The 14,967-nt window shown below is 41.8% G+C and overlaps 1 protein-coding gene across 4 annotated transcripts in view; it reads left to right on the top strand.

The window, feature by feature from the left end:
* Positions 1–14,967, top strand: part of PPP2R3A (protein phosphatase 2 regulatory subunit B''alpha) — a 767,863-nt gene that overhangs the window by 640,455 nt on the left and 112,441 nt on the right. The gene's annotated exons all lie outside the window — the stretch shown is intronic.

The following is a 14,967-nucleotide window of genomic DNA, read 5'->3' on the forward strand; positions in this document are numbered from 1 at the left end:
CAGGAGTTTCCCACTTCTCAGGCAAGGCTCTAACCACTGAGCTATGGGATCTTCTTAGGTGGGGCTCCCTTGGTCTCTCCTGTTGAAGCTGTTCCACTGCGTATAAGGAATTAAATAATTACTTGGGAAGGGGACTGGACCCAGGGTCTCTCACATCCCAGGTGTGTCCCCTAAACACTGGACTGCCGAGTCATTCTCTCTCGCTCTGTTCTGGCCCAGTAGCTAAGTATTTATCCACAGTGGAACAACAGCAGCAGGAGAGACCAAGGGAGCCCCACCCCCCATCAAGCTATCCCATAGCTGTGTGGTTAGAGCACTCTTCTGAGAGGTGTAGGAGACCCCGGTTAAAATTCTTCCCCCACTTCTGCCTGAGGAATTGAACCTGAATCTCCCACACCCCAGGCCAGTGCGCTAACCACAGGGCTAAAAAGTGTAAGGTGGGTGCTGCCATTTCCTCCTCCTCTAGCAGTTTTGTGTGGTGTGAGGCAGGCACTTAACTCATTCCTGCAAGAAACGTGTTGGGTGTCCAAGCCAGCCGACTTCACGAGCGGGTTCCCAGTTGTAAGTTGCAAGCAGAGAGAGGTACCTCTCTACAGGGCCCAGACTTAGGAGCCTACTTTTGTGAGAGGGCCAGGGGTTAGGACACCCTCGTCTAGTCCACATCTCCCATTCATCAGTTTAGGTGGCTCTCTGCCTATTGTGCTGGCTTTTGTGGATTGCATTCTAAGGCTCCTGTCTCTCCCCATTCATTGCATATGGACCCTAGGGACCTAACTCCGGCTTTGTGGATCATAGTTTTGTTCCTGGGATTTTCTAGATGCCTAAAGGTTAGGGGTTGCAGTGCCCTATTCAAGAGAGAAACCCAGGCATGGAGCAGGTCTGTCCCACAGAAAGACAGAGGGATTGGAGAACTGGCTACTAACTTCTTTTTGCATCACGTGCTGGGAATGGAAAGAGTTTTGGGCCCTATATATAGCACAGACAGTCCTACCTCTGTCAGTGCTGGAGAGAATGTGCAAGCCCAAGGATCAGGGATACTTAGACCTGGTGAAGACATACAAGTATGTGCTTTCCTTTGAAAAAAACAACGACGTCATAACTCTTTTAAAAAGATGACTTTGGAGACTTTGCTCACTGTGGCCGGCTTCAGCAAAGCACTGAAACACATGCATCAATGGCATTGAGTCCCATGCTTAACATTCAGAGCTTTGCTGAATTGGGGAATTGCATTCTGTGTAATTTGGAGTGTTTCTGTTGGTGTGGAAAGCACCCCGAGGTTTAAAAAATGACTGCTCTTTATCCCAGGGCATCCTGAATCATTGCTGTGACTGATGACACACCCCATACCTATGATCATCCCCCTAAGTGCCCCTCCCAAACCCTGGGGTGCTTAGGGGCCACTGCCAGCTGGCATAGATTATAGCAGCCCAGGACGGGTATAGAATTGGCAACAGAACTGGGGAGCTGCGGCTGAGTCTTTTGCAGCCCTGCCCAGCTGTGCCTGGCAGTTTGTAGGTTCAGGATGGAATGTTCAGCAGACAGGTGCCTACATGTACAGACACTGATATTAAAAGGTGAGTGGTTTGCAGATGTGGATTTCAAGTGTGTAATCATTGTGATGTTTTACACAGTCCTGAGAATGAATATGAACAGTGTCCCAACTACACATTCATAGAAATGTAGGCTGGGATCTCAAGAGGTCATCTGGTTCATCCCTCTACACTGAACAGGACAGAATATACATAGACCATCCCTGACAACTGTTTGGACAAACTGTCCTTAAAAGCTTCCATGGCAAACGACAATGTTGTTTCTAGTAATTTTATTAAATGGTGTGAATTTTCAGATTGCACATATTTAACAAACCGGGCATGCCTATCAGATGTTAATATTCAAAATAATTGGACAGATATGCTGGTTTTTGTTGGGTTTTTTTGTGGGGGGAGAGAGGGGGCAGGGTGAATGTACTTTGTCTAATTATTGAATAAACGGCAACAATATCTAAATATCTGTTTGGGGCTTTCATTTTTCCATAACAGCCACTTTCCATACTTTTGAACCATCCTTCCAGAGTTGGACTATTTTTCTTTTTCCAGTGAGAGGCTATTGAGAGATTTGTCTGCTAGTAGCTGCAAAAGATTAATGATGCATTTCCTATTGAGTGACCTTTTCCACTAGGATGCCCTAGGACTATTACCAAAGGATCATTTGGTAATAATTACTCCAATATTTTGTGATATTTGGCTACTAATTACACCCCAGTATTGTTTAATGACTGGACATGTTCATATATGCATAAAATTTCTCCTTTCACCACGATTTCTCCAACATTTATCACCATTCAATCTAGATATATATTTTAACCTGACTGGTGTGAGGTACCACTGAAGCCGTATCATAAAGAAACTTTCTTTTATTGTACTGCAGACTGAAATTGCTTATCTTGGTCCAGATCAAACCTTGTGCTGGGGTAATTTGTCTATCCAAGTTCTTTTTCAAGTGTCAAATAGGGACCCTTTTTTGGAAAGTTTTCTGTAAAGATTGATATAAACTTAGTAATTTTTTGGTTTCTTAATTAACCAGACACTGGTTACTTCCATTAAAGTAGCTTTTCTAGACAGCGGAAAAACATAATCTCTGACTTGAAAGTATTGGTACCCAGGAGGGCAGGCCAGTTAGTCAGTTTTGATCTCTAAATAAGTTAGAAAAGGTTCTTTGCCGAATAGCTGGCCGGCGATGTGTATTCCATGGCTGTCCACTCTTTAAACTCTCTAGTTTGTGATTTAGATTGAGGTCTGGATTGTTTGCAAAAGTTGTCATTGGTGGGGAAAGTAACTATTTTATTTTTAGTACTATCCCAAAGCCATAGAGTAGCCTTTGCTATACAATATATATACATTTCTGGAGGGTGTACTTTTTTTTTATTAATCCATAGTAACCTAGCAGTGTTTACAGTGCCATCATTTTCAGTTCACTAAAGACCCAGTGTTGGGCTGGGTTAGAGCACTCCCAATCTGCTGCTGCTTTGAGTTGGCTGGCTTGATAAAACTATACAATATTTGGAACAGCTAGTCCACCCTGTTTAGTGGCTCTTAAGAAAGTATGAGCGCTCACTGTTGGTCTTCTCTTATTCCCTATAAAGTCTAACAACATCATCTGTATTCCTGCTAGGGTTTTATCTGAGATAATTACAGGAAGATTTTGAAACAAGAAATATATCCTTGGCAAAATGTTCATTATGACTGTGGCTGTTCATCCCAACCAAGAAATTGCATACTCCCCCTGGCACTCTAGATCTTTTGACGTTTGCTGAAATAATGGTTTGGCATTTAAATAATACTGCTTTTCTAGTTTGAGATTGGAATTCCTAGGTATGCTGTAGGATTTGTTGCCCATTTGTACCAAAATGTTTTCTGAAGGAATGACTTCTCAAAGGCTGGCAAATTTATAGCTAGCATTTTGGATTTGGCTTAATTTACTTTAAATCCAGATGTTTTCCCAAAGCCATGGATATTTTCAGATACTAATTTTAGGGAAATATTTGATTTAGATAAAAAGAGTATTATATCACTTGCATATAAAGCTATTTTCTGATGAGTTCCTGCAAGTCTTATTCCTGTTTTGGATTAATTGTTCCTCATCCTCCGTGCAAAAAGTAAAGGAGCCAGTAGACATCCCTGCCTAGTCCCTCTGTGTAATTCAGACAGGGGAGATGTAACCCTATTAAATGGCATAGCTGCTTTTGGACTGGTATAGAGGGCAGTTTTCCATTTAAGAAACTGGGGGACAGGACTTGAAAGAGAAAGTTCCACTCTATTCTATCAAAAGCTTTCTCTGCATCAAGTGATGATAAAAGAAATTGATCTTTTTTTACATATGGAATTACGAATGATTTCAAGTACTCTCCAAATATTGGCTGACATTTGTCTAGTCTTAATGAATGCAGTTTGATCTGAGTTTATATAAACTGTGTATACGGACTTCAATCTATACTAGTATTTTTGTTAAAATCTTGCAGTGATATGGGTCTATAAGAGCTGCATATGGTAAGATCTTTTCCAGTTTTAGGGAGAACAGCCCAGTAGCTGGAAAGCCAGAGGGTCCTGGAGTTTTACAACTTTTCATATTTGCTATTGCCCCTAGGATTTCTTCTTCTGTTATTTCTGTATCTAAAGTTTCTTTTTCAGTTTTGCTTATACTTGACAAGCCTGCTACTGCCAGATATTTTTGAATAATTTCATAGCTTGGAGTAGCTGAGGTATAGTGGTTTTGATAATAAGGACTAAGGAGCAAAACTATAACTATCTTTTGCTGATTGTTTTTAATTGGTGGAATAATACATTGCTCTTTAATCTCTTTAAACTTTTCAGACAGCATCTTATCACACCGATTTCCTTTTTCATAAAATACCTGCTTTGAATATCTAAGGGCCTTTTCAGTGGTGTATGTCAGTGGTTCTCAACCAGGGGTACTCAGAGGTCTTCCGGGGGTACATCATGTCATCTAGATATTTGTGTAGTTTTACAACAGGCTACATAAAAAACACTAGTGAAGTCAAATTATGAAATTAAAATTTCATACAGACAAAATGAGAAAGTAAGCAGTTTTTCAGTAAAAGTGTGCTGTGACACTTTTATGGTTTTATGTCTGATTTTTGTAAGCAAGTAGTTTTTAAGTGAGGTGAAATTTGGGATATACAAGACAAATCGGACTCCTGAATGGTGAACAGTAGTCTCTAAAGGTTGAGAACCACTGGGATATGTCATCAATATATTCAGTTTTCCCCTAATATTAGTTAATTGTTGATATACTTTTTTTGAGCCTGTGTTTTTATGAATGTCTTTTAAAACCTTTTTATCTCCTGTTGTAGTTCTATTTTTTCTTCTTTAGCTCTCTTTTTTTCAACTGAGAGCCTCTACTTATCAGCTGTCCCCTCAATACCACTTTACCTGCCTCTTTATTTATTGACTGTATCATTTGTTTGAAAGTACTGAACAATGTCCTCTTTAATTGCTTTATCTTGAACAAGCAACCAGTTCATTTTCCAAACAAGTGATCTTTGGGACCCATCTCAGCTATCAGATATTACTATCAGAGGTGCATGATCTGACCATATGATGGTGCCAATTTCTGCTGATCTTGTCTGCTTCATTAAGGATTTAGAGATTACCATTAGATCTGTTGTGGTATATTAACTGATGAGGGTGTGAATAAAATGTGTAATCCGATTCCCCTGGGTGCATTTCTGTCCAGCAATCTGAGAAAGTGAATTGTTGGCATAGAGAAGTCAATACTGTACCTGCTTCCCTGTCCACCTTTGTTTTTTTATTCTGATCTGTTCCAGTAAGGACTTGGTGTATTACTAAAGTCTTCTCCAAGTATAACTGACCTTTCCTCTAAGCCTTGCTGTATTTTAAAGAAGTACTTAAATAAGTTTTTTGCTTTTGGTTGGAAGATGCATTGAGCCCATTGTTCTTATAATCCAGCAATTGTGCGCTTCAGTAAAATAAACCATTCCTCCTTAGCCTTAAATTGATCTTTAATCTGAAAAGATATGTGTTAAGCAAATATTATGACCACGCCTCTTTACTTTTCTTTGGCTGAAGCAAAAACTGTCTGCTGAAACCAGTTACCTTTTATGTCCATAATTTGCCCCTCCTGAAAATGAGTTTCTTGAAATAAATAATCTGAATAATTTAAAGTTCTATCACAGCTTTGTTCCTTGTAATGACATTATTTAGTCCTTTGATGTTCAAATATATTACTTTAAAAGGAAAAGCCATTCAGAATAACTATTTAGTTTATTGAAAAACTTGAAATTATTGTGATTCTTTAGCTGTTTGATGGCACGAACTCCTATGTGGCCAATGTGTCTCTTCTTTCTAATTGTGTTAGATTCACAATTGTGTGCCTGAATATGGCTTGGTTTCTGTTTGTGAACTTCCCTATGTATTTCTTGTAATAATTCCTCCTCAGCCTAACCAGTTCCCTCCCCTCTCCTGCATTCCCCTTAGTTTAAATAAAAAAAACAAAAACACCAACATAGCATATAAACCAGTTATAACAGTATAAGAATTGCCATACTGGGTCAGAGCAATCCAATAACCTGTCTCCAACAGTGGGCAGAACCAGCGCTTCCAGGGAGTATATAGAACAGCGCAATTGGAGTGATCCATCCCTGTCTTCCCCTCCTGGCTTCTGGCAGTCAGAGGTTTAATTGCATCCCTGACCATCTCGGCTGATAGCTGCTGATGGACCTATCCTTTGTGAATTTATCTAGTTCTTTTTTGAACCCAGTTATACTTTTGACCACAACAACATCCCATGGCAAAGAGTTCCACAGGTTGACTGCACATTTTGTGAAAAAGTAGTTTGTCTTGTTTGCAGGGCTTTGGAGTGGAGCCTGGAGCATGGAGCAGCTTTGGAGCAGTGAAGCTGCAGGTTTTTGCCTGGAGCTGGAGCACAGCTCCAAAGCCCTGCTTATTTGTATTAAATATATTGTATACTTATTTCATGGGGCGACCCTTGGTTTTTGTATTGTGGGAAAGAGTAAATAACACTTCTCTAGTCACTTTTTCCACACCGTTCATAGTTGTAAAGACTTTTATTATTATTCCTCCTTAGTCATCCCTTTTCTAAGATGAACAGCCCTAATCTTTTTAGTCTCTCATCATGTGGAAGCCATTCCATACCCTTCATCATCTTTGTTGACCTTCTCTACACCTCTTCCAGTTTCACTATATCCTTTTTGAGGTGTGGTGACCAGAACTGAACACAGTATTAAATGTTTGTGAGCACACCATGGATTTATATAGTGGCATTATATTTTCTTTCTTATTGTCTGTCCCTTTCCTAACAGCTCCTAACGTTTTAATTTTATTGTGCTGAATGCAGCATGTATGTTTACTTGCCTTGTGGGCAGTTGGCATACGTGAGAATTCGGTGTAAGCAACACATGGCCATCAGAGACCGAGTATAGGCTCTTGATACCAGAGTGGCTGAACTGGAGTAGCTAAGGAATACATGCAAAGATACATAGAGGAGACTTTGAGGGACCCACCCTCAGTCTGACAGCCTCTGTGCTTTTGAAGAGGATGAAAGGCTTGGGTTAAGGAGAACATGAATCTGGAGTGGAGGGAAATGATTGCATAGTTGGGACCATCTGTTCTGATGATGGCATGGTATCCTCTTGCACTGAGATACCCTTCCAGGGAAGGGAACCCCAGTTTTTAGGAAGAGACAGGTGGGGGATGAGGGATTTGGTTATTAGAAATATAGATAGCTGGGTTTGCGATGACTGGGAGAACTGCATGGTGACTTGCCTGCTGGGTGCAAAGGTTGCAGATCTCTCAAGACATCTAGACAGACTTATGTGCAGTGCTGGGGAGGAGCCAGTGGCCATGGTACACCTACGTATCAATGACATAGGGAAATATAGGAGAGAGGTCCTAAAGGCCAAATTTAGGCTGCTAGGTAGGACAATGAAGTCCAGGGCCTTCATGGTAGCATTCTCTGAAATGCTTCCAGTTACACGCACAGGGCCCTGTTAGACAGGTGGGACATCAGAGTCTCGACACATGGATGAGATGATGATATTGGGAGGAGGGATTTAGGTTTATCAGAATCTTTTGGAAATGGAGGAGCCTATACAGGAAAGATGGGCTCCTCCTAAACCAAAACGGATCCAGATTGCTGGCATGTAAAATTAAAAAGGTCATAGAGGAATTTTTAAACTAAGGGCTGAGGGAAAGCTGACAGGTGCAGAGAAGCACCCCAGTTAAGACAGAGACATCCCTTATGGAAGGATTTATTAAAGGGGATTCTCTATATCCCAGTAAAGAGGAGAGGGCAGAAGTTGATCAAGTACAAACTGAAGAGAAACTGTCAGATGAAGAAGAATCCCATTCAATTACATCATATGGAGGCAGACAACCAAATACTGACAAATTATTATAAGTGTTTGTATACAAATGCTAGAAGTCTAAATGCTATGATGGATGAATTTGGGTGCTTGATATTAAATGACGGTATTGATATAATAGGTATCAGAGAAACTTGGTGGAATAATAATCAATGGAACATGGTAATATCAAGATACAAAATATATAGGAATGACAGAGTATATTGCACTGGTGTGGGAGTGGCACTGTATGTGAAAGAAAGCATAGAGTGAAATGTAGTAAAAATCTTAAATGAATCCGACTACCATAGAATCTCTGTGGATATAAATTCCATGCTTCAGTAATAAGAGAACAGCAGCAGGCATATACTGCCTCTACCAGACTAGGATGGTGACAGTAACTGTGAAATGCTCAGGGAGAGTAGAGAGGTTACAAAAATAGAAAACCCAGTAATAATGGGGGTTTCAACTATCCCCTTATTGACTGGTGTGACGGTGCTGCCTGTGGGAGCCAGCTGAGGTCACTCAATTAGGGTGAACTGCAAACAAAATGGGGCAGACAAACCCCAGAATCTGGTCGTTATTCCAATACTTAGATTTACCACAGAACAGCTTCTACAATACCTCACTGGTTACTTAGAAGTTCAAACACCGCAGTTCCCTTAAAGTGCACAGCCTCAGGCCTCTGTCCAGACACACACTTCAGATATGATGATGATTACTGAAAATCTTATTTCATCATATAAAAGAAAAGGTTCTTCCAGTCCCAAAGGATCAGCCATACCTAGGTCCATAACTTAGATCTTATCCAAAATACATGCTATTAGCCAATTCTTATTAACTAAGCTAAAATTTATTAAAAACAGAAAAGCGAGAGAGAGAGTTGGTTAAAAGATCAATATACATACAGACTTGAATTTAATTCTTGAGGTTTAGATAAATAGTAGAGATGAACTTGTAGTTGCCAAAAGTCCTTTTAGAAATAGTTCATAGGTTATAGTCCAATGTCCATATTCAGAGTGACTCCAGTCAGTGACTGGGGATCTCAATTCTCATGGCTTAAGGTTTCCCCTTCTTGAAACCCAAAGCAGATCTGAGATGAAGTAGGATCGTGTCCCAGGGTTCTTATATGTTTCCAGCAGCCTTTTGGCCTGAGAAAACAATAGGCTTAACTCCTTCTCCCAAACATCCTGGCAATTAGCACAGGGTAATTTATCCATTAAACCGTTCAGATACAGGTTACCACAACCTTCAAAGAGACACATAGACAATAATACTATTTCACTCAAGTATCTTCCTAAATATTAATATTCCTTTTTTGATCTTTGAATCAAAGCTATAGCAATAGACAAGACTTGTTTGCTTACATCCCAAGACCTGAGCAAACCTCTAACAATGCACTTGCATTTCAAAGCTCTATTCATTTACATATCTTCCTAACCAGTTTCTAAAGTTCAGCCATGGGTCAGGTCAGTCTGTGAGTTAATTAATTATTTCTGGCCCTGTCATCCTTCAGTGAGATATTAGATCAGACTTATGTCACAGCTGGGTCATCTCAGGACAGGATGTAGAGATGAAATTTCTAGACACCATTAATGACAGCTTCTTGGAGCAGCCAGTCCTGAAACCCACAAGGGGAGAGGCAATTCTTGATTTAGTCCTAAGTGGAGCACTGGATGTGTTACAAATGGTGAGTACAGCTGAACCACTTGGTAATAGCAACCATAATGTAATTAAATTGGCACTTTCCCTCCTCAAGGATGTTCAAAGAAACCCACCCCTGTAGCATTTAACTTCAAAAAGGGGAACTAGACAAAAATGAGGAAGCTAGTTAAATGGAAATTAAAAAGAACAGTCACAAGGGTGAAAAGTCTGCAAGCTGCATGGAAACTATTTTAAAAACATGATAAGAGGCTCAAACTAAATGTATACCACAAATAAAAAAACAAACAAACATTAGCCACCATGGCTAAATATCAGAATAAAAGAGGAGGTTAGAGGCAAAAATGCGTCCTTTAAAAATTGGAAGTCAAATCCTACAGAAGAAAATAGAAAGGAGCATAAACTCTGGCAAGTCACGTGTAAAAGTATAATTAGGCAGGTCAAAAAAGAATTTGAAGAGCAATTAGCAAAATATACAAAAACTAACAGCAATTTTTTTTTTAAAGTGCATGAAAAGGAGGAAGCTTGCCAAACAGTCACTGGGGATGCTGGATGATCAGGGTGCTAAAGGAACATTCAAGGAAGACAAGGGTATTTCACAGAAACTAAATGAATTCTTTGCATTGGCCTTCACTGCAGAGGATATGAGAGAGTTTCCCCACATGCAAACCATTCTTTTTAGATGACAGATCTGAGGGACTGTCCCAGACTGAAGTGTCAGTAGTGGAAGTTTTGGAACAAACTGATAAATTAAACAGTAATAAGTCACCAGGACAAGATGGTATTAACCCATGATTTCTGAAGGACCTCAAATATAAAACTGCAGAATTTACCAACTGTGGTATGTAACTTATCATGTAAATCAGCCTCTGTACCAGATGACTGGTGATTAGCTAATGTAACCCCAATTTTTAAAAAAGTCTCCAAAGGTGATCCTGGCAATTACAGGCCAGTAGGCCTAACCTCAGTACCAGGCAAACTGGTTGAAACTACAGTAAAGGGAAATCTTGCCTCACCAGTCTATTAAAATTCTTTGAGGGGGTCAACGAACATGGATAAGGGTGAACCAGTTGATATAATATCCTTTGACTTTCAGAAAGCCTTTGATAAGGTCTCTCATCAAAGGCTCTTAGCAAAGTAAGCAGTCACGGGGTAAGAAGGAGAGTACTCTCATGGATCAGTAACTACATAAAAATAGAAAGCAAAGGTTTGGAATAAATGGTCAGTTCTCACAGTGGAGAATGGTAAATAGCGGAGTCCCCCAAGGATCTGTAGTGAGTCCTATGCTGTGGTAGGGACTGGGATGTAGGTGGTCAGTTCTAGTGGGCAGAGCAGGCCTACAGGTTGGGGAATGAAGCCAAGGACCAACATCAGAGTCAACTGCCAATTACTAGAGCCAGGGGTCAAGCCAGAATCAGAATCAGGACTGAAGCTGAGGATCAGAGCTGAAGTCAGATGCCAAACACCAGAGCCAAGGGTTAAGCTGGAGTCAGAGTCAGAAACTGGGGTCGGAGCCAGGATTAGTCACTGAAGATTGGAGGTGAGGCGTAAGGGCAGAAGCAGAGACAAGGATCAAACACGGTGGGAACAGGAATGAAGGTGCGGGGAAGGCAGCAGCAGAGCAGGAAGCAGGAACAGGGTCAGGTGTAGGAGGCAGGCACAGGCAGAGTGCAGCCATAACAGGAAACCACCTTGTTGCTCAGACAAACTTCCTATTCCTTGTCCTGGCTTAAATAGTGTAGTTGGACCAATGGGTGGAGTTGGGTGATCCTCCAGTGAGAGCACCATGGGTGGTGCCTGGGCTGGGGCTTATAGCCCTAGTAGCTTCTTAGCCCACCCAGTTTCAGGAACCATTGGGTAGAGGCCAGCAATTTTGGGAACTGCCAGGCCTGGGTTCAAGACCTAGGACATCACATGCTATTTGACATATTCATAAATTATTTGAAAAAGGCAGTAAACAGTTGAGGTGGCAAAGTTTGCTGAGGATACAAATTTACTGAATATAGTTAAATCCAAAGCTGACTGTGAAGAGTTACAAAAGAATCTCACAAAACTGGATGCCTGAGGAACAAAATGGCAGATGAAATTCAGTGTTGATAAGTGTAAATTAATGCAGTTTGGAAAAAATAATCCCAACTATACATAAAAACAATTAAGCTGTTTCCACCCAAGAAAGAGATCTCGGAGTCATTGTGGATAGTTCTCTGAAAACATCTACTCAATGTGCAGCACCAGTCAAAAAACAAACAATGTTAGGGAACTAATAGGAAAGGAATAGCTAATGAGATAGAAAATATCATAATGCTACTATATAAATCCATGGTACACCCAGACCTTGAATACTGCGTACAGTTCTGATCACACCAGCTCTGAAAAGATACATTAGAGTTGGAAAAGGTAAAGAGAAGGGCAACAGAAATGTTTTGAGTATGGGACAGCTTCATATGAGGAGAGAGTAAGAAGAGTGGGACTGTTCAGCTTAGAAAAGAGATGATTAAGGAGGGATATGATAGAGATTATAAAATCATAAATGGTGTGGAGAAAGTGAATAGGGAAGTGTTTTTACCCTTTCACATTATATAAGAACCAGAGGTCACCTAATGAAATTAATAGGCAGCAGGTTTTAAATGAACACAAGGAAGTACTATTTCACATAACACAGTCAGCCTGCATGAAGCTGGGCCTGGACAACAGAGGATGGATCGCTCATTAATTGCCCTGTTCTGTTAATTTCTTCTGAAAAAGTTGGCACTGGCCACTGTTGGAAGACAGGATGATGGGCCATTGGTCTGTCTCAGCATGGCCATTCTTGTGTAACATTCTGTTAGCCTTTTTGACCTCTGCTGTGCATTGAGTTGAAGTTTTCAGAGAATTATCCTCAGTGACTCCAAGCTTGTTCTTGTGTGGTAACAGTTAATTTAAAACCCATCATTAGATATGTGTAGTTGGGACTATTTTTTCCAATGTGCCTCACTTTGCAAGCCCCAGTGTTGAATTTCATCTGCCATTTTGTTATCCAGTCATGTAGTTTCTTGTGTGCCCCCTGCAACTCTTCACAGTCACCTTTGAACTTGACTATTTTGAGTAATTTTTCATTATCTGTATACTTTGCCACTTCTCTGTTGACTTCCTTTTCCTGATCATTAATGAACATGTTGAACAGCACATGTCCCAGAACGGAGTCTTTGGGGATTCCGTTTACTTCTCTCCATTGGGCAAATTGATCATTTTTTCCTACCCTTTGTTTCCTATCTTTTAACCAGTTACTGATCCATGAGAGGACCTTCTGTGTTAGCACATGACTGCTTAGTTTCCTTAAGAGCCTTTGGTCCCCAAATGACGAATATGATATTCTGAATCCCAGCCCCCTATACTCTTCCTGTGTATATTTTGACTGCTTCTCTTGCAATCCAGAGATGGTACATTGCCTACCTATGGGATCTTAACCCTCATTCTTTGGGACAGATTACCATCTGATCACTTGAGTTACATGGGGAGGATTTACACGCAATCCCTAATGGGTTGTGCCCATCCTTTATAACATTAACATAGTTACTGTTCAGCTGTTAATTCTCGGTGACCCGCAAGAAGTCCCTTCTGGTTAATCTTTAGGTTACTCCTCAGGTATCAGGATTCTCTTTTTCCGCTTCAATTCTGCCATTGCTAGTGCAGTCTCTAGTTTCATTTGTTTTTTCTTTTCCTTTACTGTCTGCCAAGACTTTTTCAGAAGCTTATTCTTGGTTACTACCTCTGGAGTAATATCCTCTGGTATGGCTGAGGTTTGGATTTCTGACAGGAGCATATTTTTTCCTCAGTTTAAGTCTCTTACTACATAATACTGATTTTGGAAGCTCAATTAGAGTTTAAATGGCAATTCCCATCTGGAGCAGATATCTGCTCCTCTGAGGGCTGCTGTAATTTCCCCCAACTCTCTCCTCTTTTTTAAGGTTAGGGCAGAGAGTTCATGGAAAAATTGCAGTTTGTGGCCTTTGAGTATGAGCTCTGAATGTTCTCTGGCTTTTTTCATAGTGATATTTTTCTGCCAATAATCATGGAATTTCTGAATGAGATCTCTGGGTCCATCACAATATCCAGGCAGAGGAACAGCGCCCTGTGTGCTCTCTCCACATTTACCTTTCCCAGAGAGCTCAGATTTAACAACTCCACAACTAAAGTTTTTCCTCCTTCAGTATTTTTAGGCAGCCCCTTAATTCTGAGATTGTTCTGTCTTGCTCTGTTTTCTGTATCATCCAATTTAAACTTCATCTCTCACTCTCTAGTCCAGGGGTGGGCAAACTTTTTGGCCTGAGGGCCACATCTGGGAATAGAAATTGTATGGTGGGCCATGAATGTTCACACAATTAGGGCTTGGGTGTGGGAGGGAGTGAGGGCTCTGGTTGGGGTGCAGGTTCTGGGGTGGGGTGGGGATGAGGAGTTTGGGGTGTAGGAGGGGTCTCTAGGCTGGGACCGAGGGGTTCAGAGGGTGGGAGGGGGATCAGATCTGGGGCAGAGGTGGGGGAAGGGGTTAAGGTTCCGGCTGGGGGTGCAGGCTCTGGGGTGGGGTTGGGGATGAGATGTTTGGGGGGAGGAGAGTGCTCCGGGTTGGGATCAAGGGGTTTGGAGAGTGGGAAGAGGGATCAGGGCTGGGGCAGAGGGTTAGGGCATGGGGAGAGGCTTGGGGGTGCTGGCTCTGAGTGGTGCTTACCTCAAGTGGCTCCCAGAAGCAGTGGCATGTCCCTTCTCTGGCTCCTATGTGGAGGTGTAGCCAGGCGGCTCTGCACGCTGCCCCGTCCGCAGGCACCACCCCTGCAGCTCCTATTGGAGTGCTTAGGAGCTGGAGCGGGACCATGCCATGGCTCATGCCACGGCTTCCGGGAGCCATGTGGTGTGGCCCCCAACCCTGTGCCCCGGCCGGAGCGGGGCCAAGCCGTGTGGTGCGGCCCCTGACCCTGCGTCCCAGCTGGAGTAGGGCTGAGCTGCGTGGTGCAGCCCCCGACCCTGCGTCCCAGCGAGAGCTCGCAGGCTGACTTAAATTGGTTCACAGGCCAGATCCAGCCCGCGTGCTGTAGTTTGCCCACTCCTGCTCTAGTCCATCAGTGCCAAGTGGCTCTGTAACTTTGTCACTCTCACATGCGTCTCTGATGCCAGTCTCTAGCACGGAGACGCGCTCTTCCAAGTCAGTAACTTCCTTTTTTACTTCTAGAAGCTGGGTCATCAGATCAGTTGTCATGCGCTTAAACTCAGAGATCAGCTCAAAAATATCTGCTTTGGTGGCCATTTGTTTTTTTCTAACTGTGGTATTTCTGCCTAATTTGGCTGTTGTGTGTTCACTTAGTGTCTGAGAGGGCTCTCTAGATTGTGAACCACTAACACTCTTCTTAGTAAGGGATCTTTATCAGATTTTT

The sequence above is a fragment of the Gopherus flavomarginatus genome, chromosome 8, assembly GCF_025201925.1.
Source record: "Gopherus flavomarginatus isolate rGopFla2 chromosome 8, rGopFla2.mat.asm, whole genome shotgun sequence".
NCBI classification, from domain to species: Eukaryota; Metazoa; Chordata; order Testudines; family Testudinidae; genus Gopherus; species Gopherus flavomarginatus.